General features: G+C 37.2%; 1 protein-coding gene across 13 annotated transcripts in view; it reads left to right on the plus strand.

Moving 5' to 3' along the window:
- The window catches only part of RBMS3 (RNA binding motif single stranded interacting protein 3), a 757,514-nt gene that overhangs the window by 635,747 nt on the left and 94,764 nt on the right, over positions 1-27,003 (plus strand). The gene's annotated exons all lie outside the window — the stretch shown is intronic.

Below are 27,003 nucleotides of genomic sequence, written 5' to 3' on the forward strand. Positions count from 1 at the left end.
GCTGATTGTTGTGACATTAATTCATCTGTGTTCAACATCAAGAGGAAAAGAGCTTCATGTGGACTCTGTTGTTTGGATTGCCCCTGAATATACAGAGGTATATGTTCCTGGACTTTGGACTAATGCACTTTTGTTATTATGGGATTTTATCTGGTCAATTATCTACTCCAAGCTTTATCATAAACATAACAAGCATTGCATGCTACAGCAACAGAAATGGTGGAGATTTGGAACAGACTGGGAGGACAGTGGAGTACAATAATTTATCTTCAAAAGGTCTTAGTGTTAGGAATGACTGATGCAAATTTCCTTGTTTGTGCTTTTCCTTGACAGTTGTATGTGCAGCAGGGCTTTGCATTAAGGGTGGGGGCCATATCATTTGTTTCAAGATATTTCAGCTACTGGAAGCATGTGAAATTTAAGTTCACTGGTTGATTTTTCCCAAGTAGTGCTAGGTAATTTCATATGTATCTCAGTGAGATTAATGAGTAAGAATCCTGCAATATATTTTAAGAGACTCAGGATGACAGGGCAGATAATGTTTTCTTACCATCCATTTGTTTCACAGATGTTTACAGTTTGCTTCCTGGAATTTTCCTTATATGCATTTGATACAGAGCACTGTCTGTGGCAGATGGGGCATTGGTCTGATCGGAACATTTCTGGTTTGCCCCAGCAAGAACTCTCTTCTGTCTGGCAGCTGTGTTCATTTTGCTGTTCCTTTTTGGCTTGCATAGCACTGCATACAATGGAAGTGGGACAAAAGCTGCCAAACCTCTTTCTTACTATTTTTATAAGCTAGAAAACTAAACCAAAAGTGTTTCTTATTCTGAACTCCTAATTGAAGTCCTAATTAGTCTGTGAACCCAAGTGATTTTATGCTTTTTGCCCTCTCACTACTCATACTTCTATTTGTTCTGTTGTATCAGCTTTATTTAATTTCAACTTAAACTATCTAATACTTTAATCTCTTGATGTCAGAGACTGGATTTGTCTATGTCGTGGAAAGCTCCCAGAAAAAGGAGTCTGGGAACTATCAAGTGTTACTGCAGTGCAAGAAATGGTTGATTAGGCTACAGTCAGGTCAGGGGCTTACTCCTGATCAAGAGAGAATTTCATGTCCCCTTTTATTAAACTTCAATGATGTGTAGCATACTTTAGTCAATAAATAGTATTTTGCCGTTCATGCCCACGGGAAATAATACATGATGCTGCAAGTATTGATCAAAGAGCTCTACTCTGTTAATCCCTCTGCTTGTAGCAATGTTAAATATTTACGGATTCTCCCTTAGTCCTCTGAAAAGCATTTCAGCCCTCCAGAGCATGCTCAGCCTTTCTGCTTTATACATGTTTTACATGTTACTCTTTTTACTTTTTTTTTTTTTTCAATAACACATGCATGAAAAAGCATTATAAGATGCTTGCACTGGTTTTAAATCTTTATTGCATAAGTATGTTGTGAATGTATACATTAATTGGGATGGTGTACTAATTCAGAATTAAAAAGGATAATGTCAGAGAGAAATTCTATCAGCACCTCATCTCCAAGTGGCTGAGTTACATTAAGGACTATGAGAGGCTTACACTGTGCAGCACTTCACTGTACTATGAGATGACAGATAACAAAGAACACATGTTCATATCAGGTTTATTTATCCAAATTATCTTAAAATTATCTGAGTACTAAAAAAATGAGTTATTTCTCTGCTAACTGCTTACTTATTGTATCTGTATTCTCATCAAAAAGTCTCAGAGTTTTGCATCAGAAGATACAGTGAATCATGTAGGCTTCTTGTCTCCTATACTTGCTCATTGACCTCATGTAATCATTTATCCTCGATTTTTTATACTAATATATTGAAGACAAACTTGATATTGTCAGGCATGCGGTGGAATACATGCCAGGAAACCTTCCTTCCAGTGGTGAGGTGAAAAATGAAAAAGAAAATAAAAATGGATTTTGTAATTTAAAACATAGTGTGCTCCAGGAAGAATGCATAGCAAGCTATAATGTGATATGATTCATTTCTATATATGCAGGGAAGGGTTTTACACAGAAGCTTTATAGGAATTGTAGGAGATATTTAAAGTAACATGAAGCCTATGCTACATAATGGTGCTGGCTTTATCTGTCACAAGCTAGAAGAAAAGTTTAAATAGTTGTGTTTGCCCTCTTATCTTTCAGTAGGATGTCACATTATGTCTCATCCCACTACGTATTTAATCATCCTTTGGACCTGGTTATGTGTTTGGAGGGGAAGGTTAGCAAAGAGAGTAAAACAAATGCACACATGCTTCTCTCACTAAATTGATGAAGATCTTGCTGGTACAATGTAAAGAAATTGCATTTTAGATATCTTCAAAGCTGGTGCAAAAGAAGTCAATGCTTTACATTGAAAATTTTACATGACTTTGAAGGATATTCTCTTCTTCTAGGTGATCAATGGTGAGTGGATTTTAATGGTATGAGCTTCTGTGATGCTCATTAAAGATAAAACATCCATTGTTTCAGATCCTTAAAGTGCTCAGTCTTAAATGCCAAAATGGATGTTAGAAGGGACAGGGTACTTTTAAAAAGCTAATCTTCATTTAAGTGGTTTGCAGGTTGAAGCTATGAAAATCTGTCCATTACTGGTGATAGATTCACTGGCTGATGGTGCCAGCACAGAGTGGCAAAGAATGACTACACCTGCCCCTTTCTTTCATCGTGCCTCAGGATACAAAGTTGTTCATATTTAGGGCCAGCACAGGGATGCTATTTTCTTTCTTCAGTCAGATCTTCTCAACAAATTAAGAAATCTGGTGTCTGTCAGCTGTATTCAAAGTGATATTTTCCAAATACCTAATATTTTAGCTTAATTCCATTACTGTGTATAAGGTAAACATCCCAGTTTTCCTGTTAAAGATGCAGTGAGATGATGTTTTGGAGTGCTTGATACCTTTTTTTTTACTGAAAAGCATCCTGCTCAGGTGAGTTGACTTCACCTTCCAAGGACTCCTGTTTTTGAGTATCTGAGACCTAGGAAGAAACAGAGCCCAGATCTCCTGCTTTCTATACCTGGGTCTTAATTTTGAAACCAAAATATATATTTGTAATCCTCCTAATCTCTACTGACTGGGCCTCAAAACAGAGGGCCAAGATCTCACTGATCTTGGGATTAGTGAGAAGTGATTTTTTGTAAATGGTTAGGCCCTATGTGTTTGGAGCATTGCTGCTGAAAATATATTTCACTTATTTCTATCAGTGTGTTTTCTTTTGTGGCAGACACGTATATCTGAATATATGATTTATTGTTTTGTATTACAGTTTTGAGCTGATTTTTTATCACTTGTATGTAAATAAATTGTGCTGCCAAAGTCAGGAATTGATTAAAGTTTGCATAGCAGTCATAACCAGAGTTATCCTCAGGTTAAGTGTTCAAGGCCAGGTCGGAAGGGGCTTTGAGCAGCCTGATGTACTGGAAGGTGTCCCTGGCCACAGCAGGGGAGCTGGCTCTGGATCATCTTTAAGGTGCTTTCCAACCCAGGCTGTTCTATGGTTCTGTGATTGAGTTCTTAGGACTAATGACTCCTCAGTCTCTGTGTGGGGTGGGAGTTTATGGGAGATACACCCACCTTCTGCATCCTCCACAACTGCTCATGGCCATGCATCAGCTGAGGTGGGCATCCCTACGTGAGGAGAGCTGTCTCTGCTCTGAGTACAGTGATGCATTTTTCTATACAAAGCATTTGGGGCTTGACATTTTTCTTGAAATATCTCCTAATACTCCAGAGTTTGACATGAGGAAAGGCCCCCTGCCATACTGTGCTACGAGTTCCAGGTTTCCACTTTTCACACATTTTATGGACAAATGATGAAATACTGGCTGCTGTGCCACTAACCTGGATGGGACAGAAATATAGCACAAGCCAATGCATTTATTTGCACTGACTGGTTGGCATTTTTTCTAAGTTTCAGCAGTTTGTCATTAACATGTGATTGCTCTTGGAATTTGGTAGACTCCTGGAACAGTTGTGGACTGGTTTCACTATGATGAAATTGAGCTAGTAACAGAGGAGGCCCTGTAGTGGATGGCAGCTTGTGTGCTTCATCATGCACAGAACAGGCAATGTTTCCTCATCCTGGAGGGAGAAGATTTATTTATTAAAAAAAAAAAAAAAAAGTTCTTAAAAATGTAAGAAACATTCTAAATCCTGAAATTAGGGGGGAAATAGAGCTGGGTGGTTTACACTGCATTGGAATGGACTAACAATTTATGGAAACATGCTGCAGAGATTAAGATACAAGGGCATATTATTTTTTACTTACACTTGTATGATCAGAACTGTGATGAAGAGCTTTAACTTTTGTAGGTAGATGTTTAGCAGAGTGTGTTTGCTGAAATACATGTCCTTCACAGCCAAAAGCTCTTTTGTGCCTTGTAAACCCATGTGGCCTGACAGAGGTAGTTTTGTGTCAATGCTGAGTGATTGCATGCTTTCTGGGTCATTCATGTTAACATTTTGATTATAGTGATGAGTTACAAGGGATGAGCTGTAGAGACTGTGATGTTGCATTGGAATGTACTAACTCAGATGAAGAAAAAAAGACATTTTTCAAACTGCAAAGCTTTGAGACAAAGTGAATCACATTTAAAAAATGATCTTTAAAGAAAACTTTCTGCTCTGTGTTCTGGTGGCGTTGTCAGCTGCTGACCTAAAATCTTGGTGTCCTTCAGAGTTTGCTGTGTTACAGAGTTACAGCAGCTGTGATCCCTGGAAGTCTGTATGAAATACTAGGATGGGCTCAGTGATGGTAAGGTATGAATCCTTATGAGAGCTCCATTTCCCCCATAATTCTTTCTTGTATTGGGAAAATATCTGTGATCCTGGAAAGCAAAAAAATGGAAATTGTGAAGAATAGAGAGGGGCATAATCCTGCATGGATTAAAGCACTTTGCATTATAACCAGCTCTGTTCTGCCACTTAACCACCACCAGGAGACAAAAGACAAGAGTAAGTGCTCTGCTGTTAAGCCTGTTATATCTTGATTCTTTTCTGCCCAAAGCACTTCAGACTAAGTGCACAGCTGTACATTAGACTCGAGAATCCCACTTGATTTGGAATTTTTTTCTCCTCAGTGCATCTGACTTTGTGTCTATGCTAGATGTCATAGCCACTTCTCTTTGTTGGTCAGTGTACAGACCTGTATGATCTGCCTCTAAATAAAATGAATTTAGTGTTCCTTTAAAAGCAATGACAGGTAAAACCCCAGACCTATCTTTGGCTTTCAGTGAATTGTACAAAACCTGAAATAAATCTGCTACCAGTCACACAGGGCAAATTCACCTTCCATGAACTTGATTTTAAAGACTTATCTACCTTGGGGATCTCCGTTGCTCATTCCCTGCCCCTTTCTATACATAGAAGTTTCATTGATCTCAACAGGATTTCTGTGCACTAGGCACTTTCAGGATATACAGCAGAGACCTGTGGTGCAGATAAGAAATGCACAATACTGGTTGGAAAGAAAATATGCATCAGGACATGTAGTCCTACCAGAACATGTAGTTAGCTTTTCATATGGAGAGTGGCACTGAGCTGAATTTATGTGCAGTGTAATTTATGTTTCACACCATTTTCAAGCTTCATTCATCTAATACCTCTGTGAATGCTCCAGGTCCCCCTCTGATGCCGTCAGGTGGAGGCTCCGTGTTTAAACATTTGCTAAAATTGGTATCCTGTGGTTATGAAGCATACATGTATATAGTACAGTCTGAAGTTTTGTGTGCAAGAGAAAAGGGGCATTCTGTGTCTGTTTTAGTTGTTATGAGAAGTATTTCTTTGAGGTAGAACTACATTTCGAAGGTAGTGTCAGGTGCTTGATTGACCCACAATCTATTTTATACTCTGCCATTGTCCCATTGGTGCTTAGTGGACTCTTTGAGGATTAGTTTTGCCAAAGAGCGAGTAGATTATGTCTTCCATAAGCATAAAAAATTTTAAAAATTTAAAAAAATATATAGGTCTGACTAGTTTGAAAACTGGAAAAGAATAAATGGCTCTCTGTTATTATTTCAGCTAAATGTGTCTTCTTGTACTGTGCAAGGCCTCAAGTGTTTTGACCTGATTATTTTATCTCAGCAGGTCAAATTTAGGGGAGAAGCCATTCTCTTTCCATTGTTCTTGTCCATACACAGAAAATTTTAATAAAGCAAGGTTAGAGGAGCTGTCAAAAATCTTTTCCCTTTTTTAGTATTAGTCTCTCGCTCTTCTCTCATAGAAACTTTATCTCTCATTAAGTTCTTTTTTTTTTTTTTAATTTAAATTGTTTTTATCTCATGTTGCCAACAAATCAATCAGAGGAGCCATCCCTATGAATACAGAACATCCATGGAGGCCAACATTGATTTCTCCTCAGCTGCTTCTTATTATAAAGTTCCCTGGTGTGAGGAAGACGCTAAATAGAAGCTAATAGACATTACATCTCACATACATTTTCACATTCTGAAGAATACAGCTTGGGGATTTTTCTTTTTATTAAGAATTTAGCTTTTCTTTCTTGAGAAAGTTAAAAAATCATTTCTCCAATTCTTTCTTTTTTTTTTTTTTTTCACAGTGCTGGAGAGTAGAAACTTGCTCAGGTATTGGGAGTTATTCACCCTGAGCAGCAGAGTGTAATTGCCTTGGAATTATCACTTTTGTGGTAGAAATGTTTATATTTCCTGCTGTGTTAATTGGTGTTACTAGTAAAGCCTGCAAGATAGGAATTTCTCAGCTACCAAGAAGTCATTTGCTAGCCAGTCTGATTAAAGAAAGCAGAAGACAGCTAAGTTATTTTAATAGAATTTTTTAGTTTTTCCAGAAAAAAAAAAATCAGAAAAAAAAATAGACCACTTAGAAACCTGCCACTTTTTCTTACTGAAACCACTTGTTGTGCATAAATTTGTGAACTTCCATGACATGAATGGCCAGTATTGGGAAGGGCAGTTGCATGAAGATGAGAAAACCCAGGATAAGTTAAGTAGACCTGACATTCCCTTGTTGACAGAGAAGATGGACTACTCCTAACATCATTGTGAAAAAGTGTCCCAAGTCAAACCTCAAAAAACCCAGCTTATCCCATTGCCCAAGGAGTGCTCCTTGATTGGGTGCACTGTGTATGGTGATTATTACTGGGGACTGTAAGGGTTAAGCATCTCCTTCCACTCTCACCCTTACACTTTCCCATTGCCCCCTCTGACAGCTGGAGCCCAGAGACCCCCTACATGACAGAAGAGTCGTGATGGGCACAGCTGTCTCTCCTAATTCAGATTTTGTGAAAATAGGGGAAAAAAAACCCTGTCCTCTGTGGAGCAGAGCTGTTGACTTACAGCCTTTGCCCACGGCAGCCAGAATGCTTGCTGCAGCTTCCCATCCAGCATCTTCTTAAATTCAAGGAATAGTCAGAGTAGGTTTGTGAATGTGAAGACAGCTTTTAGAGAATCACAGAATCACAGAATGGGTCAGGGTGGGAGCGACCACAGTGAGGTCACTGGGTCCAACCTCCCTGCTCAAGCAGGGCCATCCCAGAGCACATGGCACAGGATTGTGTCCAGACAGTTATTGAATATCTCCAGTGAGGGAGGCTCCACACCCTCGCTGGGCAACCTCTTTCCAGTGCTTGGTTATCTGCACAGTAAAGATGTTCTTCCTCAAGTTCAGGTGGAACTTCCTGTGCATCACTTTCAGACTGTTGCCTCTTGTCCTATTGCTGGGCACCACCAAGAAGAGCCTGGCTCCATTGGCACCCCCCATTTAGATACTGGCGGACATTGGTGAGATCCCCCCTCAGCCATCTCTTCTGGAGGATGAACAGGCCCAGCTCACTCAGCTTTTCCTTGTGAGGGAGATGCTCCTGTCCCTTTGTTACCCACACTTGACTTTCTCCAGGAGCTCCATGTCTCTCTGAGTAGCCCAGAACTGGACACAGCTTCAGATGCTGCCTGAAAGAGATCTCTTCTCTTTTTTTCCTCTCTCAATTCTTATGCTGAAGGTAATTAGTTGTGTTGGTTAAACTTGCTGGCTCTAAAAATCTATTTGGAAGTTTTAAGAGGGAATTTATTTTCTTTTCTTTTTACTCTCAACTTACTGTTATCAAGTGGCTACTTCTCTAAACAGACTCTCTATAGGCTGTTGGCTTCTTTTAATGCTTGTATATGGTGTTTTAACATGATTAAGAGAACCTAAGCATTCTTCAAATGCCTACAGCTTTGGAATTTAAATTCAAATTACTTCTAGCAGAAACAAATCAAACTTGCATTGCAGACCTACCAAAAATACATTAATATATATTAACCCGAAAGTTCTTGGTGGAATAAATTGAGAGATTCAGTAGTGCTTCTCTCAGCAGTGTCATATCCAGAGACATTTAAATTCATTTTGATTTTAAATTGAGTTTCTTTCTGAATTCCAGGCCAGACCAGCATTTCTCAGCATACTTAATGAAAGCATCTGCTATGCTGGACTGGTGTAATATGCAAGTAAGTGAATGGCTAAGAGGAGTAAGGAAGTGAATAACTGAGTCCAGGATTTGGATCTTTTGTAGGTAGACAAAATAGGGGGATGGTAATTTCTGTCATTATTTTTATCTTTCACCCATCCGTATGGTGAGAACAGTTTTCGCAGACAAGGCAAAAAGAGGAAAAGGCTGGAGTCTTAATCAAATTCTTCATAATTAGGTTCCCCTTTTTTTTTTTACACAAGAAAGAAGGCTGAAAGGAATCCTTCTCCCTAACCTCTCATTCACATTCATGCATCATTGTGTCAGAAATAAGACCTGTTAAGATCAGGGATTAATTAATCTCACTGTAACATAACACAAACAAAGAAGAGAATGTCCTTGTGCATAGGCAGATTCAGCTGATATTAAAGAGAGCTGATACAAACACAGACTTTCACCAACACATATGCACACTTAAATTTAATGTAAAAGATCAAGGTTAATTTTCCTTTTGGCTTTGGAGAAGGAATTCTGTTTACAGTAAGGCAGTGACATAATACTGCAGCATAAATTACCCTTTGCATTATAAATCAGTGACTTCAAATTTTGCCATGTCATCAACAAGCAGCCAAGAAATTTTGCTTTTTTGAATCAGAATCACGAACTTCCATATGTGAAATACTATTGTCCACTTTCTTTGCCGATTTTATGATTTAACTATCCATTTTTTCAATCCTTTCTGCATATCTTTACCATGATCAGTATATTAAGTATATTGTCGTTTTTATACTTTTGCTAGCCAGATTAGAAAAGATTAAATATCATTCCATTTTGGTAAGCACTTCTATTAGTAGGAATTCTAATCTTCAGGCTCAAGAGCCTAAATTTTCCCACTAGAAGCTGGATGTAGAAGCTTGCATCTCACTACATCACTTGGTCTCTTCTCACAGCTAACATAAGGAAATAGACATTTTCAATTAATATTTCATCTTGTTCTGAAATTTGCTATATGTCCCAAGTCTACTTTTTCATCTCTTAATTGCTTACAGAGGAATCTCAGGAGGAGCAGCTCACATGTACTGCCCCAATCTATTTTAAGGAGAAACAATTCCTTCAGAAAAGTAGAAGTTAAATAACATCAGGAGATCTTGCTTAGAAACCGTTGGGTTGATGTCAAAGTGTTTCTTCATTTGTGGTATGGCTCCACCATTTGCTATATGTATGCTCAGATCCTTGTGCTTCATTTTTCCTGCCTCTGGAGAGAGGACACGTACCCTAAACAGGGCTTTTACCTAGCCAATGAGTATATAAACTTCACAGGAAATGTGACATTACTAGGAGAAAATGATAGCAGTTGTCCCTAGTAAAACCTGCTGAGTTTGTTTTATTCAGGCAGGCTCCTGCAGAAGCAGATAGCCACCATCTCTGTCATGTTAGGTGATGCTTTGGGAAATCATCCTGAGAAGCCCCCCGCCATGATTTCTATTTCACAGAAAATGAGCTCTGATTCTACCTACAGTGGTATTGGGCTGGAGGTTTAAGTGGGTTTCTCTTGAACAGAGCAAGAGGAAGAGCAGTGTAGGTTTTTCCAGGTCTCTTAAAAAGAGATTTGTAAAGGTCTTAGCCTGTCAGTGAGAGAGAAAAGTAGCTTCTTCAACGCTAAAGCTAAACACTGAATGCAGTAAAATATAAAAAAATATGTGAACTGTGGATGGCACTGCACAATCTTTTATTATGGCCTTGTATGTAATGACTGTCTCTTACAGTTCATTTTGGCAGGGAAGTGAGACTCCCCCATCTCCTCCCTCAGAAAGCCAGTTTGCAGATCAGCACACTGAGCGTAGTCTGGTATCACAATTTACAATAAAACATGTGATAACACAGCATACTTGGCTTGAAGTTGGTAGTTTATCTGTAATAAACCTTCTTTACTTTGTGCTGTGAACACAAAAACCCTGGACTGAGTTGCAGTGTGCCACTGTGGTGGTAGTGATTGATTCACCAGTTGCTGTGCTCTAGGTAGTGCCAGTTACCAGTGTCAAATCAATACATACAGGGTTACCCCTCTTACAGAAGGTGAAGTAAAGGAATATTCAGGGTTATTATAACATATGCAAGTTTTTGTAATTTAAGTAAAAATCCAAACTAGTATTTAGCAGCTTGGCTTAAAATGGAAAGGACAATAGCAGATCTCAGCCTCGTTCTTAAACAAACTGACTTTTTAATGCTAACATTGAATGTATAAGCTTCAATGAATTTTGGATCTAGCCTCTTTGTTCTTTTGCAGCCCTTAAATGCATGCTACAAGCAGAAATAAACACCTACATAGACTTTTTTGGTGTTAATATCTTTGCAAACATAGCAGTCATGCTGTAGTGTGGAAAGATATGCCAATTTAAAGGAGTTACAAAAACAAACACTTCTTTTTGTAAGAAAAGAAGTGTTTATATGGAATATGTGTTATTTTCAATTCATTTATGTGCAAATGCGCTATTCAAAAGTTCTGTGTGTTTCTCATTATACTGTCTCCCTAATTTATAGTGTACTCTGTGTGTCATGGATATTATATTGATATTTTCCAAGGCAGTATGCATACACTGCTACCACCACTTTTAGTGATAATTGAATAATCTCCTATTGAGTCTTTTCTTATTTCTCTGATTCTTTCTATACAGAGGTGACACAAGTAATAGTTGACTACTGAATTATTCTGAATTTTGGTATAAATGTATTTAAGTATGTGTGATGAATGTGTGTACTAACTTTGCTTTTGTTGTCTCCCGAAGGAATAGCAAATAGTTCTTTGTTCAACTTTAAAATTAAAGTTAGTCCCAAAGTGCCAAAAGAATGGAACAAACATTTTGTAAAATGTTTAGTAACTTTTTTTTTCTTTATTTCATATGGTCAGTTAAAACACAGATTCAGTATTTTCCTATCCAAAAGCTGTACAGCCCAATGTATTGCAAATGCATAAAAGTGAAATGTTTTGATGAAGAAAAATGGAAACAAGTAAAAAAACTATCTTGGGTGAAAATGGGAAGAGAAATAATTCACAAAGAAAGTGTCAACAATTCGGCACTCCAGCTACATTGATCTAATTTTCATATTGTCACTCAAAGCAGGAGAAATTAAAGTCAAAGTTTCATATCTCTAGACAAGGGCACAAGTTGCAGAACTCAGAAGAGTGGCCAGCCTCTAAAAGAAGTGTTGATTTTTTCCCCTTTAAAAATGAGAACAAAACTTTTAAGTTGAAATAACACAGAGAACTTAGAACAAGGACAGAAAATTTGAAAACAAACAGAAAACTTGGAACTAGACAAAAGTACAGTATTTTATTTTATTCCAAAGTATTTGTTTTTCTGTCCAAAGGGATGTAATTTCTTAGCATTTCTCTCTTGAATGAAAATCACAAAAACTTCCTTCCTCGTGATCAAACAATGAAACCTCATATATTTCAATGATACTGAAAGTGAGTTTGAACTAACTTTCATTTGGGTTTTAACACATTTTCTTTGATCCATCTTTCCTGTAAAATGCGCATTTTTTTCTTTTTATTTTTCTTTTAGTTTGTGTTGTATATATCTAGAATGTAGAAGCATCTGAAAGTCCCTATCACAGTTCTTCTCCTCGTGATCCATTCTAAAAATGCTGTTTGCGAAGTCCCTATCTACTACCAGAAAACTGATGACCTGCATTATTTTGTATAAAGAGCAATGCCAAATACTGTCTTATGTGTCCTCTGTTTCTAGCTTTGTACTTCAGCAGTAAATGCTTTGTTTGTTCCTTATGGTATTAGGCAAGCTAATACCATAAACTACCTTGTGTTCCAGTAATTCAAGCCCATAATAATGGTGAGGGTGATGCCAGGATGTTCAGCCCACTGTGCCATAGAATTATAGGAATAAAATGGTCTGTTTTGGCCTTTAGGGTGGTTTTCTTCTTTTCCTTGTTTTTCCTTTGCATTATTCTGTGAGTGTAATTGACGTTATTGAAACATGAAGAAATTTTTGGTCAAGTTTTTTTTTTTACTTTTGACTCATTGAGTGTTGTAATATTCAAGTCAACCAATTAGGTAGTAAAGAAGTGTAATGGAAAATACAGTGTCACCAAGTATGGAGTCATTCAGTGCAATACAGGAAACTGCACTGTTAAGGAATTTTATGAGAGGAATACACAGTGAGTACTAATATGAAATGCAGTACAGCAAAGTTGTAAGGATAAAGGATTGTTTTGTTAATTTGCCATGTGAAAGAGGTTTGAAGAGCCCAGAATTTTCAAATACTTAAATTAGGAGAAATGGAGGAGGGAGTCAGAAGAGAGGATTGAGATTAACATCTCAATTTTATTTTTTTTATGCTTTGAGGTTTGTAAAATATATGTATTTTTATGGTACTCTGAAAATGGGAAATATCTATTGTATCTGGATCTGCATTTATGTTCTAGCTATGTCTAAAATGAAGTATGCATATTTCAGAGAGCATGTACTTTGGAAATGAGACCAGTACTGGCAAATATCTTAGGCTGTATTCTTGATTCCTTGCTTATTCTTAGGATGTGTTTGCCTCCTTACTTGTACAAACTACCTTACACACACCTTATTTTTGAAATACAACTTGTAAATGAAATAGGAGATGACATTATGTAAATTCATTCCTCTATCAGCAATTTTTGCCAAGTAGTGAAAAAATAGTCAGAATGGTGCTTGGTGAATTTGCATAATTGCACATCTGAAAGTCCTAAGTGGTAATAACCATTGTTAAATTACTTAGTAATATCATTTTTCCTAATTCAAACTAAAGTTTCAACAACTACTAATTGAAGGGAATTAACTAGGCATGACTATTAAAAACAAACACAACCCATTGTCAGTTTGATCATAAAACTTAAATGGTATGATTTTTCCTTTTCTAAATTTTGCTGACTTCATGCTTGTCACCCTTACCTTATGGAGTTTCTGGGGCCAATGTTCTCATGTTCACATTGTACATCAGGAAAGCCACATTAACTCTTATGAGAAGATCTGATGAGATCCAGCTTTCAGAAAACAACTTTTAGCCATGTGTTTTGATGGGATTGGAAATGAAGATTGCATTGTAATGATACTGCAGCAAGATTGTTTTTAGCAGGCTGAATATACCCCTGGGGTTCTCTCATATGGACTGAGTGGGAACACTTTACATCACGTGATAGTCCTGTACCTCTGAACATATATTTTTTTTCAGGACAGTTTTAGTTTTGAAAGAACTGGGAAGACTGTAGAATAAAAGAAGGTAGGATTAGAGGAAGGGGTCACTGTGCCTGAATCATGTGTCAGACACCTGGCACAGTAAATTGAAGCACCTTCCTCCCTTGGGGTTCACCCTATGTAATTTTCCTCATTTTTTAAAAATACAATAATGCAGGAAAGTCAAATGGTGAGAATGTTGCTACTGGTGGATCATTGAAATCCATGTCATGGAAGTCCACTCATATAAGTGAATGCAGTCCACTTCAAATACTGGAATTCAGATAGGTCAGAAGCCACAGCAATTGCATTATTTATGGAGATGCCTTACAGACAAACCTCCTCCTGCATGTTGTATGCTAACAAAAAGAGCTGATGTTACATTTGGGAAAGAGAGGACCAAGAAACAGAAGATTAATAATGGAAAAAAAGCAGCTGGATAAATTTTAAGCTGCTTGAAAAGTACATTTGCAGCAGGATTTTCTTTCTCAAAACATTTTAATTCAAAATCCTGAAGTTTTCTTTCTGACAGGAATTTTCAGGTTCTGAGTATAACTTGCATATATTCTGTAGAATGGTCCATACAGACAGCAGAGAAGAACTGTAGCCATCCCAGCATGTGAAAAAAAAAAATGTTTTTGGAAATCTGGATTCCTTCAGAACCTCAGAACCACAAAGGCAGGAGCTGTGTGAGTGTGCCATGAATGCATGCAGAGGAGGAGAAATCACTCCATGCCCTTTTACCAGTATTTTTTATTTTAAGAAGATGAGGGGCTAAAGCAGAAGATGGCAAAAGTTTTAGAGCTGTGTGCTCTGTGTGATTCTAGTTAATTATTCTGATCACGTGGCATGAGTTATGTATTATGAAATATCCCAGCAGACATAGCAACGGAGTTAAACCTATTAACAGTGAATCTCCAAAGAATCCCTACAGCTTCCCATCGCTCAGTATCAGGCATTAAGATTGAATATAGGCATAAACACAGAAGATTCTACCAGAGAATAGAGACAGGCAAGTCATCATCAGGCACAGAATTCTCCTGCTCAGAATAATTGCCTATTTGCTCTGCATTCGAGCCCTATTCCTTGAGCTTAGATCTCCTGCACATCTAGTTAGAACTTGCAGAATTAATATCAGGTTTCCTGTCACCTCACTTATTACTTTTGTCAGTGGAATTCAAGTAGAAGAGTCAAAAACATGTTCTTTAGAGGCTATTTCTTAAGGACTTCTGTTTTTTCTTTTTTGTTTAAATAGAAACCTGTCCGTTAGCATGTCAGGTTATTTCTTTTGGCTACACTGGAAAGGACATCTGAATAAATTGGGATTTTACAATACAGGTATTGTTGCTTGGAGATCATTATTGTGTTATCCTTTCTCACCAGAGCCACACCTTGGGAAAAAAAAAAAGTCTTTAGAATGGGAAAATAAGTTAAATAGCAGATTGGATGTGTTCTCTTTAAACTTCACTTTCAGAAGGCTTCTTCTATTCTGAGTCTTAGTGCATGGGAGCAATCTTTTGAATAGGACAATAATACAAAAATGCATTTAATTTGTTTAATGCAGTGCTAAGAAATCTCAGTGGGTCTTTGTAAAGAATGATGATATACAGATGGCATATTGAGAATCTTCATTGGAAAAAAAAAAAGTTATGTCGCCCTCCTAGTCATGTAGGATTCCAGCAAAGGACACAAAAGACTATTGTCCTTTATACTTTTAAGTAGTTTTCTTTAGAAAGATGACCTGCATTTTCATGCATTTATGAATGGAGTGATAGGTGGACCTGCAGTGCCATAAGACCAATAATCACAAGGTCCCGCTGACTTCAACAGATTTATATTGGCTGAGGAAAACTAAAAAAAAGCAGTGTAATTCTTCATACAGATAAAATTTTAGTAAATTAGTGCAATCCCAAAGATACACTCAGAACAATTTCTGAATGACAACCTGCTTTGTTCCAAAGAGTGTAAATGCTGTTATAGCAAATAAATTACTGGACTTTGTTAGTCACTGCCACTGCAATTGGTGAGTGTACTGGAATTCTTACTCACTACTTCTCCTCCCTTAACACTGAGGCTTTTTCATCGTTTTGTGCACACTCATATATATCCCTGAAGTTTTAGCTGCTTTGTCCTCTCCTGTGTTATAAAAATGTATAATATATAATTTTCATCTCTTAATGATTATCTCTAATCATTAATTAGCTAATATATCCCTGCAATACAGTAACAATGCTTGACAGCAAAAACATCTGTTCTTATGCTGAACTCTTGTTTGGTTTTCACTTAATAGTTTTCATGTAGCAGATTTTTTTAAAGGTTAACATACACAAAATTATGATTAATTTCCATTGTAATTTTGGAACCTTCTTGGAGAGAGTGCATGTGAAGGAGTTCAACATGACAAAGAAAAGTTAAAAATATTGGTTGATTTTGCTTCTCTGCTATCATTGATCTTGGTTTTGTCATTTGTCATGTTTTAAAATATCATTCTGTATATCATTAAAGTGAGGAAGCTTCAAATCATGCAAAAATATTTTGGAAAACAGATTTTTTTATCTGAATTGGAAATAAAATGAAAAGTAATGAGAAAAGAAATTAGGTTAAAAGGCCAGAAAACCCATTAGAAATTGTATGTTTGTGTATTATCTAGCAAATCAAATGTCAGGGGAAGACATTTGTGAAATAATTATCAATCATTTAAAACAAAAAGTAAGTAAACAACAGTAGGCTTCTTTTTTATATATTTCAGAAGGTAAATCCAGGCTGCTAAATCCATCAATAAAGCAATTATATGGCCTTATTCTGATTTTAAAAGACAGTTGCACTTTCAGAAGGCTTGTTGGAAAACTTCCCCACCCAAACATCATTTTCTGTTCAGAGGCAGAACATTGCTGAAGTGAGGGGTTTTGTTTCGTACATTGAAGGAGACCATTGAAATGGTGCCCACCAGGGCTGGCAGCGCAGTTGAACAATGCAAGCTGAGCAGTGTTGAATGTGGACTGAGACCTGGAGATAGACATAGGCCTTGCCAGCAGGAAACATGGCTTTGCAGACAGTATATTATTTGTGAAGCAGCAAGACAGTAAATTCATGGAAGAAAATGAATGTTCTGTTTTCCCTTCAAGGTTCTCTTGTGATTTGGTTTTCTGCGTGCTGGTCTCTAAGACCCTAGTGAATTTTGTCTTTACTTATGCCTTACACTGTTTGACATTGGGACATAGTAGGAAAATCTCAGAGGTTTTGGAAGGTAGGAAAATTTGGGATAATCAACTGTGCCTTGCTGTTCTTGAAATCAGGCTTCAAAACTTCTTGAGTATAAACAGGGACAAGTCTAATTACAACAAATCTTATTAAGTACAGACTTAAGTCTGTCTTTGCAGTAGCATCATCTTTGACTTCACATGAAGATGACAGGGACATGAGCACAACCTCTTAGGTGACAATGCCCTCTAGGGATATAAGATATGAGTGTGAGCCTGGAATAGCTAAATATTGCGGTGAATAAACACGTCTGCTTGAAGCTTTAGGTAGCTGCACATGTACTGTTCTGATGTTCTGTATTTGATAACTTTCTACAGATACCAGATAATATAGATATGTGTTGCCCTGATTTTTAAAAGCGTTTCTTTTATACTTCTTTTGAAAGTTTTAAAGTTCTCATAAAACTTCTTTAGCCTTCTGATAATGTTTACATATTTCTACTGGAGTTCTCCCACACTGTTCATGTAAATAATGATTATTTTGCATTCTTCTTTGTGGGAGGAGAGAATGGATGGACTGTTGGTTTGACCAGTGTAGAGGTGGCAATTTCATCCTCCAGTCCACTGTCACTTTTGGAATTCTATATATTGCCAGGTCAGGAATAAAATTAGCTCTTTTTCTCTCTTGAACTCATCAAGCTTCTGTGTACTCATTTTGTGTCCAATAGCGACAGATATGTTTATAAACATATGTTATGTACAAATATGTAGAGAGAGAAATGTGTGTGTCTGTGATTGCATCCAGTCCTTATTATCATTACAAGCTCAATTTGAATAAGCACTATAGATCAGGCTGCCTTCTGATAAAGCGCTTAGTGAGCTGATGGTGGCATTGCAAACTTGGATCAGTGAATGAGATTTTTCCTGACATAGACTGAAGTGGGAAACAAGGCTGAGAAAATGGTGCAGCTGGGCAGAACTGTCTGAGAAGGGTTAACTTGTGAATAAATACTGCACAGCAAGTCAGGAGATCTGTACTCAGTGACTGTGTGACACTGGACAATTTCCCTTCTCCCCGTGCTGCATCTCATCCCTTTGTGAGATGAAGGAAATACTTCACTGCCTACTGAGAGAATGAAATCATTAGTGCTTGTAAAGTGTTTGCAAACAAAGTCAGTGATAAGCACTGTAAAAATCCCCACCTTATTTAGGATGCAAAAAGTGGCAGCAGAAGTTACCTTGAAGGAGCCTGGCATGACACAGCTTGAGAACTACATAGGCATGCTCATACCCTAATCCTGCAGCACTAGAACATGTTGCATAATGTAAATATGAATAGTTCAGTTTGTAAGAGAAGACTCTTCTACAAGGGTATTACAAAGCAGGAATAAGAGATACAGGATTAAACCTGGAATAATTCTGTGCTCATTTTATATGCTATGTAAACACAGTAAAAACTGATAAGAAAAGTAAGCTAGTTTGGTCTAAGCTGACCATTTCAAATAAATATGTTTTTCTTCTGGTACTATAAAGCAAGTTCTCCTGCAATGTTATTCTGGTTTGGCACATAGGCACCCTTAAAGCAAAAGCTTTTGCCTCAATGTGCATTTGTCTTTGCTTATCCAGTAGCAAAAGCAGTGTGTTGCAAACAGGCTGTGCTGAGGCCTGGATCACCTTGAATTCATCTGATGTAGCATATGCTTCCATTTAAATTCAAGTAAAACATCCAGGCCAATTAAAAACCCCACGGATATACCATGTAGCCAACCAGTAAGTTCCCAGAGATCTTGCATGAGTTCGTCCCTCTGAATGCACATGTTTGATAGTTTGATAGAACCACATTAATCATATGGCACATGTTCCAGAAGTCCAGTAGTTCTTAGGGTACCTCAGACAGAGGTAGAGACAAAGAAATCTTGCATTCATCTTCTGCTCCACCAACAAGTCCATGGTGGCCTTTTCAATACAGCTTCCTCTAGCCTTGCCATAGAGTCTAAGAGTCACTGGTTATCAGTATGAGAAGCTTGTCCTTCTCTTTTTGGAGCTGAGCTTTAGAGCCTGAGATTTTGTTCTCCCCACTGGTAACAACCCAAGCAGCAGAGCTGCACTGAATAGAAATAAGAAACATGGCTTAATGACAGCTCTTTTAACAATTGGTTGTCACTCATTTTAGGATCAACAATCAAATGGAATCCCAATGCTGAATAAAATCTAGGGTTCCATTTTCCCTCTCCTCAACACTTCTGTTGAGGATATAAAAGCACTTTCCATCATGATTTATTGTTACAACCGAGTCACATAAAGCAGTACATATTCTAGAGTTGTGTTAATTCAGTAGAATTAATACTGACATCAGCCTGTTGTGGTACATTAGCTGGAAGTTTTGTTTGTGTGCAGATACTAGGTGAACACTTGGTAAGTTGGGTAATATTCATATTTTCATTACTCAGTCTTTACCTCACCCTTCATTTAAAACTCCTTGTTAATCTACTCATCATACTCAGGACTGGGATTTTTCATCTGTTTCTAATTCTGTATCAGAAGGCATTCTCAGAAAGGTTTTTTTCCCTCTCACTTCAGTTTGCTTGTCTCTTGCCAGGTTGCAAGGTTCAGTACTCACCTGCCTTTTTATGGCAGGAGAAAGCCATGAGGTTCTGCTATGCCTGCCACATTCCTTGAAGTAGAAAAGTTTTTGCCCTTTAATTCTTACTCTGCTGTGTTGTCTTCAAGTTTTATTAGCAGCCTGTTCTAGACTTTGTTTTCTGTCTCCAGGGAAATACTACATTGTAAGCAATAAAGCTGGTAAAAAGGAAAAAAGAAAAAAAAGAAAAGAAAAGAACAAAGAAGAAAGGAAACCAAGAGCCAGATTAGCATCTCTCTTTACAGTAGGGTGAAAAATAAGCTCATGTTTGCAATGAACTCTTCTTAAGCTGGTGGAAATTACAACCCAGAGGTCATACACTTAGTCACTGGCGGCAGAATGTTGTCACTCCCTGCTGGCTGATTCATGAAATAATTTGCTGTGAAGAAAATTGCTGTTTCACATCAGCTGGAAACAGCTTTTGCCAGACTGGGCTTTGATACTATTGTTGAGTTACAACTATGCTTTGAATAGAGTTGCACTCAGACTCATCATACCTGCATGGCTGCATCCATGTGTCTGTAAACCAAAGAAGGATCCCACTCAAATGGGGACAAAACATTAAAAAATTATATGTTTTAGTGCAAGCAACTATTACTATTTCTCATTATGTAATTTATCTGGAAGAGAGGTCCTTGCTTTTTCACCATTCACATAGTCATCTCTAATTTTATTTTCTGTGGCATGTAAGTTTTGACCCATCTCTAGAGTTTTGAGATAAGCTTTTGAATTTATTTAATAACAGAGCCTTGGTATTTTTGTATAGAGGAGACTCAGTAGTCTCCCCCAGTATCTTTAGTGATTTGATGCCAAAAAATTGTCTCTGAGACCATCCACAGCCTTAGTGGGTTCCTCACAATCCAACAGAATAGGTCTTCCATTTTGTTTTCAGAAAGAACTCCATCTTTTATAAACGTCTGTCATTCTGTTTGCTATACGCAGTGACATTTAAGCAGCCATTTCCTGTAGAATTTTCTTTCTGCTGCAGTCTCTGTGACGTGTTTGTGAAGGCCTCTGTTTCCATCCAGAAATGGAGGATATGAGTTGTATTTGCTTTTCTGTAAAGCTAGGACATTTTCAAGGACAATTCAGAAGCATTGCTCTCCTTTCTTTTCCTATGTTTCCATTCATTCTGTTAAAGTGGGGTGGGTTTTTTTGCATATTTCTATACCTTTCTTTCCTTTTCCCATATTCTTCCTTGTGCTTGGCTCTCTCATGTTCTAATTATTCCAGTATTTTTAACTGAAGGAGTAGAGGGCCGGTTTTTTGCTTTGCAAATCTTAGCATTGAAATCCTATTCTTTTTGTAATTTCTGGGTGCATGGCAAAGCAGAATCTAGTATGACCTTCATAAAATCTCTGAGCAATGTGTTCGAACATGAAAGATTAGTCTATCACTCAGTCTCTAATATGTAAGTTTGTTTCCTTGTCTACTCAATTAGAGCTCTGCAATTGAAAATTTCAGAAGGATTTAGTGTTATCTGTTTAATATTCTAGGATATTGTCTCAGATGATAATAAAAGATTTTTAAGCTGCAAGGGATAGAATTTTCCTTATGCCGTAGCACATTAGATTAAGTGTTGGTATCAACACATTTTGCAAAGAGCTAAGAAGTATGAGTAAGATCTTCCATTGTCTTGGGAAAAGATTATAATTTCACTTTTTTGTCTTTCCCTCAAATAAAGTGTCATCATAAATAGGTGACTTCCCAGTGAATCCACCGTGCAGTTATCTGTCATGAAAACCACAGGTACAGTTGTGCCTTGAAGGCAGAGGCTGACTTCAAGCTGGTGCAAAGCCTCGATGTCCTGAGAGGAGCTCCAGGTGGTCATGTGCTACAGGGCCTTTCTGCCTTCTTGCTCTTCAAGGAAATGGGAGTTACTGAGCAATTTTTTTCCAAGGTCTTATCTTCCTTTTCTAGCACATAAATGCCTGTGCCACATCTGCTCCCTACTTCAGGTACCTGGTGAGGGTGGCAGTCGCCATTCAGCACAGTTACTACCCAAAAAAAGTCTGTCTTTCAGAGTCAGGGCTTGGAAGTTGCCAGGAAGAGCAGCCAATGCATCAGGCTGGAGCTGCAAGGGGTATTGCAGTCCTTGTCCTGAGCTGCTGCTCACCCCTTCTTCTGGGGAGAAAAAGGTAAGGGGAATCAGCATTGTTACTTATGTATTATTTCCAAAGTATTGCCTTCCTCCCTTTGGGCCCATTTACAGAAGAAGATGGTGAGAGCACACAATGAGGTTTTGTGGCACACAAATGATGCTGTCCAAGGCATTTAGTGTGACTTGGTTATTGTCTACCACAGCAAAATGAGCTCCTGCCTTTAAGAATCAGTCAGTCACTGTTTTTTAAATGCTTCCTGCTTTGGAACCTATACCCAGCCATGGTTTTGTCACAGTCAGGGTCAAATCCATTTTTTAAAATTATTCCTTCATCGAAGTGAGAAAGCTGGTGATGTTATCTATTAGCTCCTAGTAAACTCCTTCATTTTAGGGCATACATATTATAACTTTCAGTGAATGAAGAAGAATAAAATGAAAGGACAATAAATTTTAAAAAAATTCCCTTCAGATTTTCCTTCTTTCTCAGACTAATGGCAAAACGGTATGGCTGAGCTAGGTTTTAGATTATCGGTGGTTGGAGTTTTTACTTCTGTGCCCAGCAGTTATTAGAATGTGTGTTAACTAGAACTGATTTAAAATAAATTATTTTCACTAGGCAGTCTGAGAAAAAAAGGTCTGACTATTTCTGAATATTTTAAAACTTTTTAACAGATTAATAGCTGGTTAAAAAAATAGCTTTATTTTACATTTACACTAGAATATTTCATGCATTTGCAGTAATCAGTGCTCTTAAATAGATTGTTTCAACTCAGATGTCAAGACGGTCATGTTGCTACTTTGACAACACACAGGGCATCTTCACCCAAACCAAATATTTACTGATTGTATATATTATCTACTGCTACTCTTTAACAGGCTGTGAGTAGAGCTGCAAATAATGTTAGCATTGTATATATAGAGCCACATTTTTTATTACAGAGGCCATTCACGAAGACACAACAAATGTGTCTTTTCCTAACTGGGAAAAAGAAGAAAATATTATTAGAACACATACATGTGAATTAAATAAACTAATGGTCATAACTGTAGCTTTTTTTTCCTCATGTAGTATAACACTGGATTGTATAAGCTCTTCTAGACATTAATAGTATACATGTGTTGGAGTATAAGCAGGGAATCCCAAAACTTAACTGATATTATTTAAAAATAAATGTGTGTGTACAGGAATTATCATTATGCTGGTGGAAAGAAATAATTTCATTGACAGAAGACATTTGTCCTGGTTTCCTTGTTTATATTGAAAACATATTTGAAGACATTTTTTTGTCTCTCTAGTGTTAGTTCCAGCAGTGTCATACAGAGAAATATATGATGGTAATGTTCTGGTTTATCTAAATAAATACAAAGTAAAAACTAATACAGAACATAATAAAATTAAATTTAAAATAAATGGATTCCACACTACATATTAGAGTAATACTTAAACAGCTACATGAAATAACCTTTTATGAACAGAACCAGAATTAATTATTTGTGCAGCATAAATTCTAATAATTTTATTTCTGAACTGTCAGTGCAAGTAAATTTTTCTCAGTGGGAATAGCAGAGTCTCTGTGATCAATAATATTTGTTTTCTGAGAATAGTAAAAATAGATTTTATAGCAGAAGCATAGAGCTATTGTTTTGCGAAGCAGCTTTGGATGAAAGCTTTGCATTTGTTCTTTTCTCCTGAGACTACTACAGAGAACACTGAAAAAGTAAAAGGGGTGGCCACAGAAGCAAGTAGGGTCACCCATTACCAGGGATTCATTTTATTTCCATTAGAGAGGAACTAGAAAGCATATAACACTATTTGTACCTGATTTTCCATTATAAATTATGGTACATGAGATCATTTAAAAATCGCTCAGCCTTTCAGATGAAGCTGCCTCTGTTGCTGTTCCTTAATAATTGAACAGCAAGAAATACAAGATCTCCATTTTCATCCAAGTAACTCGTGAGATGGGAGAAGAGTAAAAGGTATATGAAGTACAATCTTCCTAAAAGCTCACAGGGCAGTCTCAGAAGGGGATTTAAAGAGTGGTTTTGGATTCACATTTAGAGGGTCAGGTTTCCTCAGTCAGCTTCTACCTGCAGATTGGAGTCCTGGGGCCCCACACAGCTGGTGTATCAACTACAGTCAGCATCAGTGTGGAGTACATGCACAAAAATCATTGTGCTACTGGTTTAAAAATATGATACAGCTCAGACCTCTCCTCTAGTTCACTGCCTCAGTGTATGAATTTTCAGATTTAATGCTTCTCTGGGATGACAAGCAACATAGTAAGACAGCAGAACCTCACTGTGTAACTTTTTTTCCCCTGAAAACTGGTTTTGGTGATGGGTTAGCCATTCATTCTCTTTGCATTTTGCCAATGTGAAGGGATTTTAGCTTTAAGTTTAAAGACCAAATAAAGCAAAGTTTATAAGATCTATTTCAGTGTAACTACTGTCATATTTACTTCCAGTGAAAGTGTTCTCATCAATTTCACTGGATCTTGGGATCTTGGGTTGGACATTGTTTGCCTGATCTCAATTAGTTCCTTGTAACACTCAGCAGAAGTGTGTGTGTCTGTGTGGCAAATCGTACGTAGTCTAGAAATTTACAAGAAAGACGCAAAAATTTTTTAAAATTATTTTTTAAATACAGGAATATATTTTAAGTTTGGGATTATTTTTTCATTTTATTTGGAGGGATCAGCTCCTGCCCATCATGTAGTCCAGTGAGCATCTGATGCAGTAGGTCAATAGCATAAAAGTGGTACAAGCAACCCTTCTGCTTTTCTTCTTTTTCCCTTTTAACTATACAAGTCAGAATCCCAGACAATAATTAGTATTTGCAAAAATCTATACAAAAATATAAAAAATATAATTTTTGTTGTTTTGTTTGGTTTGTTTTGAAAAACTGTTCACAGCTGTCAGCTCTTGTCAATGGGAAGAAACTCTTGATAGGGGACCATTGTATTATCATAAATCTTTATTCCATTGGTTATTTGCATAGTTTCCAGAGGAGCTACATATACTCTTCTTTCTTCAGTGTCTTGTTTAGTTACTCTGGCATGATAGAAAAACAGGGAATTTAGGGCACATAAGTCCACACAAAAATTCTTCAGACAGGGTGGGTGGGCTTCTTAAGCATTCATCTTTTAACAGTGATGATTGTGCAAGTCAGAGGCTTTCCTTATCTAACATAAATTAACAGTTCAATATTTATTTATTATCTATCTCACAGATAACATGTGAAGTGATTCCAATGACTTGTAACAAATACTCCTCTCCAAAACATGATATCGTCTCATTTCTTTTGTACATGGCTTTTCCAATGAGGCACGAACTCAAGGGAGTCTGTCAAAGTGTTTTTTGGAGGAGATATTAACTCAGCTGAACTACATGTTTTGCAATTAGAATTGGCACATTAAAAGGATGTGGCCTAGATTTGAGTTTGTAACAGATCCTATTTGAAAGTCACAGAAAAAAACCACTGGGTTTAAGTATAGGTGTGTAAAATTGTTTCTGCAAACTGATGCACATGCTTAGTTGGTTTGGTTGCACAGTCATTCAGTAAGAGGATCTACTCTTTTGCTGGAAAGGCTCTTGGAAAAATTTTGAAACTGCAAAATAAATCACTCTTTCCACTTCCTTTTCATCCAGTGGTTAAAGGTTGTGAAGAGCTGTCACAGCACTGGTTACAAAGAATGAACTACAGCTGGAATTTTTCAGCTTTATGCTGGGGACCTCCAATAGGGCAGAACTTTGCTGTATCATCAAGTTTGAGGAAGCTGATTTATGTGGCAAAGCCCATGGGCCTGAGTCAGCTCTTGCTTACGCTTATCTCAAATTTAAATTTGAGTTCAGTTTGGGTTCAGTGAGAATGTCTAATTTCTGTGAGCTCTGCCTTTTGTTTATAATAAAAGAAGACTCCAGTGTTAAAGTGCAGAGTATTTTATAATTATTTAATAGTTAATAAAATTAAGTAATAAAATTCCAAATTCTATTCTGGATTTGCTCACCATGCATTCATTCTCTCCAACGGAGACCAGCACTAGAGTTGTATGAGAAATGTAGTCTGGTGAAATAAAAATAAACCATCATATTTTAACATTTCAGCATGATTTTAGTACTGTATCTCAGTTTTCTATTTTGATTGATTTAACTTTCCATACAATATCGAAGCATCTGTTTCTATAACCTTTACAACAGTTCCTCCTTATCAGCAGATTGGAGTGGAACACTTTAATAGGCCTGATTCAGGCACTCCCAGTCTGCCCTTCTGTTGAAAATTTAAAAAGGAAAATAGTTAAAAAAACCCCCCAAACAACCAAAAAAAAAAAAATAAAAACAACCTAAAAAAAAAAAACAACCCACCAGACTGTGAAATGAATGTTGCAGTTTCTTATAGAAAGATTACTCCAGTTTCTGTTCTCCTCTAACAAATATTTATGGACATTTCAGCAACAATGTGATTAAGCAGAAGTTTTCCCTGTAGCAGCTTGAGTATTTAGGTTGATTGCAACAAGATCTGCTCCACACTTCCAAGTTGGCATGCAGTTTCTCCAACATACACACACATATGGTTACCTGTTCCACCGCTCTAAGTAATTTCTGTTTCACAGGATAGAAGTCCTACCTTTGTGCTTGACACATTATTTTTCTCTGAGCTTTATTTTTCTTTTCTAACATGTTCTTGCTCTTTAGAAACAATTATTATACAAAAAGATGAAAGGATTGCTTCCCATTTGTTAAGACAGAGGTGAACAAGAGGTAATTACTTAAGCTCTGATACAATTTATCAAAAGTAGATCACTTCCTTACTCTTGTTTATCCAAATAGATGTTTGCTTTATATTTTTTTACTTTACTGTCCTTTTCTATTAATTATGCCCCCAGTTTCTATAATTATGTTGTAAAAGTGAAGTTTTATAGAAACTAAAATGCAGTGATAACTTGTTGTTTTGCTTTCACAATCATCTGCACAAATCCAATTAATATCATGTAGTTAAGTTTAACTAAAATACTGGATAAATCTGTAAAGATGGTGAAGGGTCTGAAGGGGAACCCAAATGAGGAGTGGCTGAGATCACTTGGTCTGTTCAGCCTGGAGAAAAGGAGACTGAGGGCAGAACTCATCACAGTCCACAGCTTCCACATGAAGGAATGTGGAGGGGCAGACACTCTGTGATGACCGTGGAGGACTAGGCTGGGTGTTAGGAAAAGATTTTTCACCCCAAGAATGTTTGGGCTCCCCAGGGAAGTGGTCACCAGCGCCAAGCCTGACAGTGCTCAAGAAGCATTTGAACAACTCTCAAGGTCATGGTGGGACTCTTGAAGCTGTTCCATATAGGACCAGGAGATGGATTTTGATGATCCTAGTGGATCA

Source organism: Taeniopygia guttata, chromosome 2 (genome assembly GCF_048771995.1).
Source record: "Taeniopygia guttata chromosome 2, bTaeGut7.mat, whole genome shotgun sequence".
NCBI lineage: Eukaryota > Metazoa > Chordata > Aves > Passeriformes > Estrildidae > Taeniopygia > Taeniopygia guttata.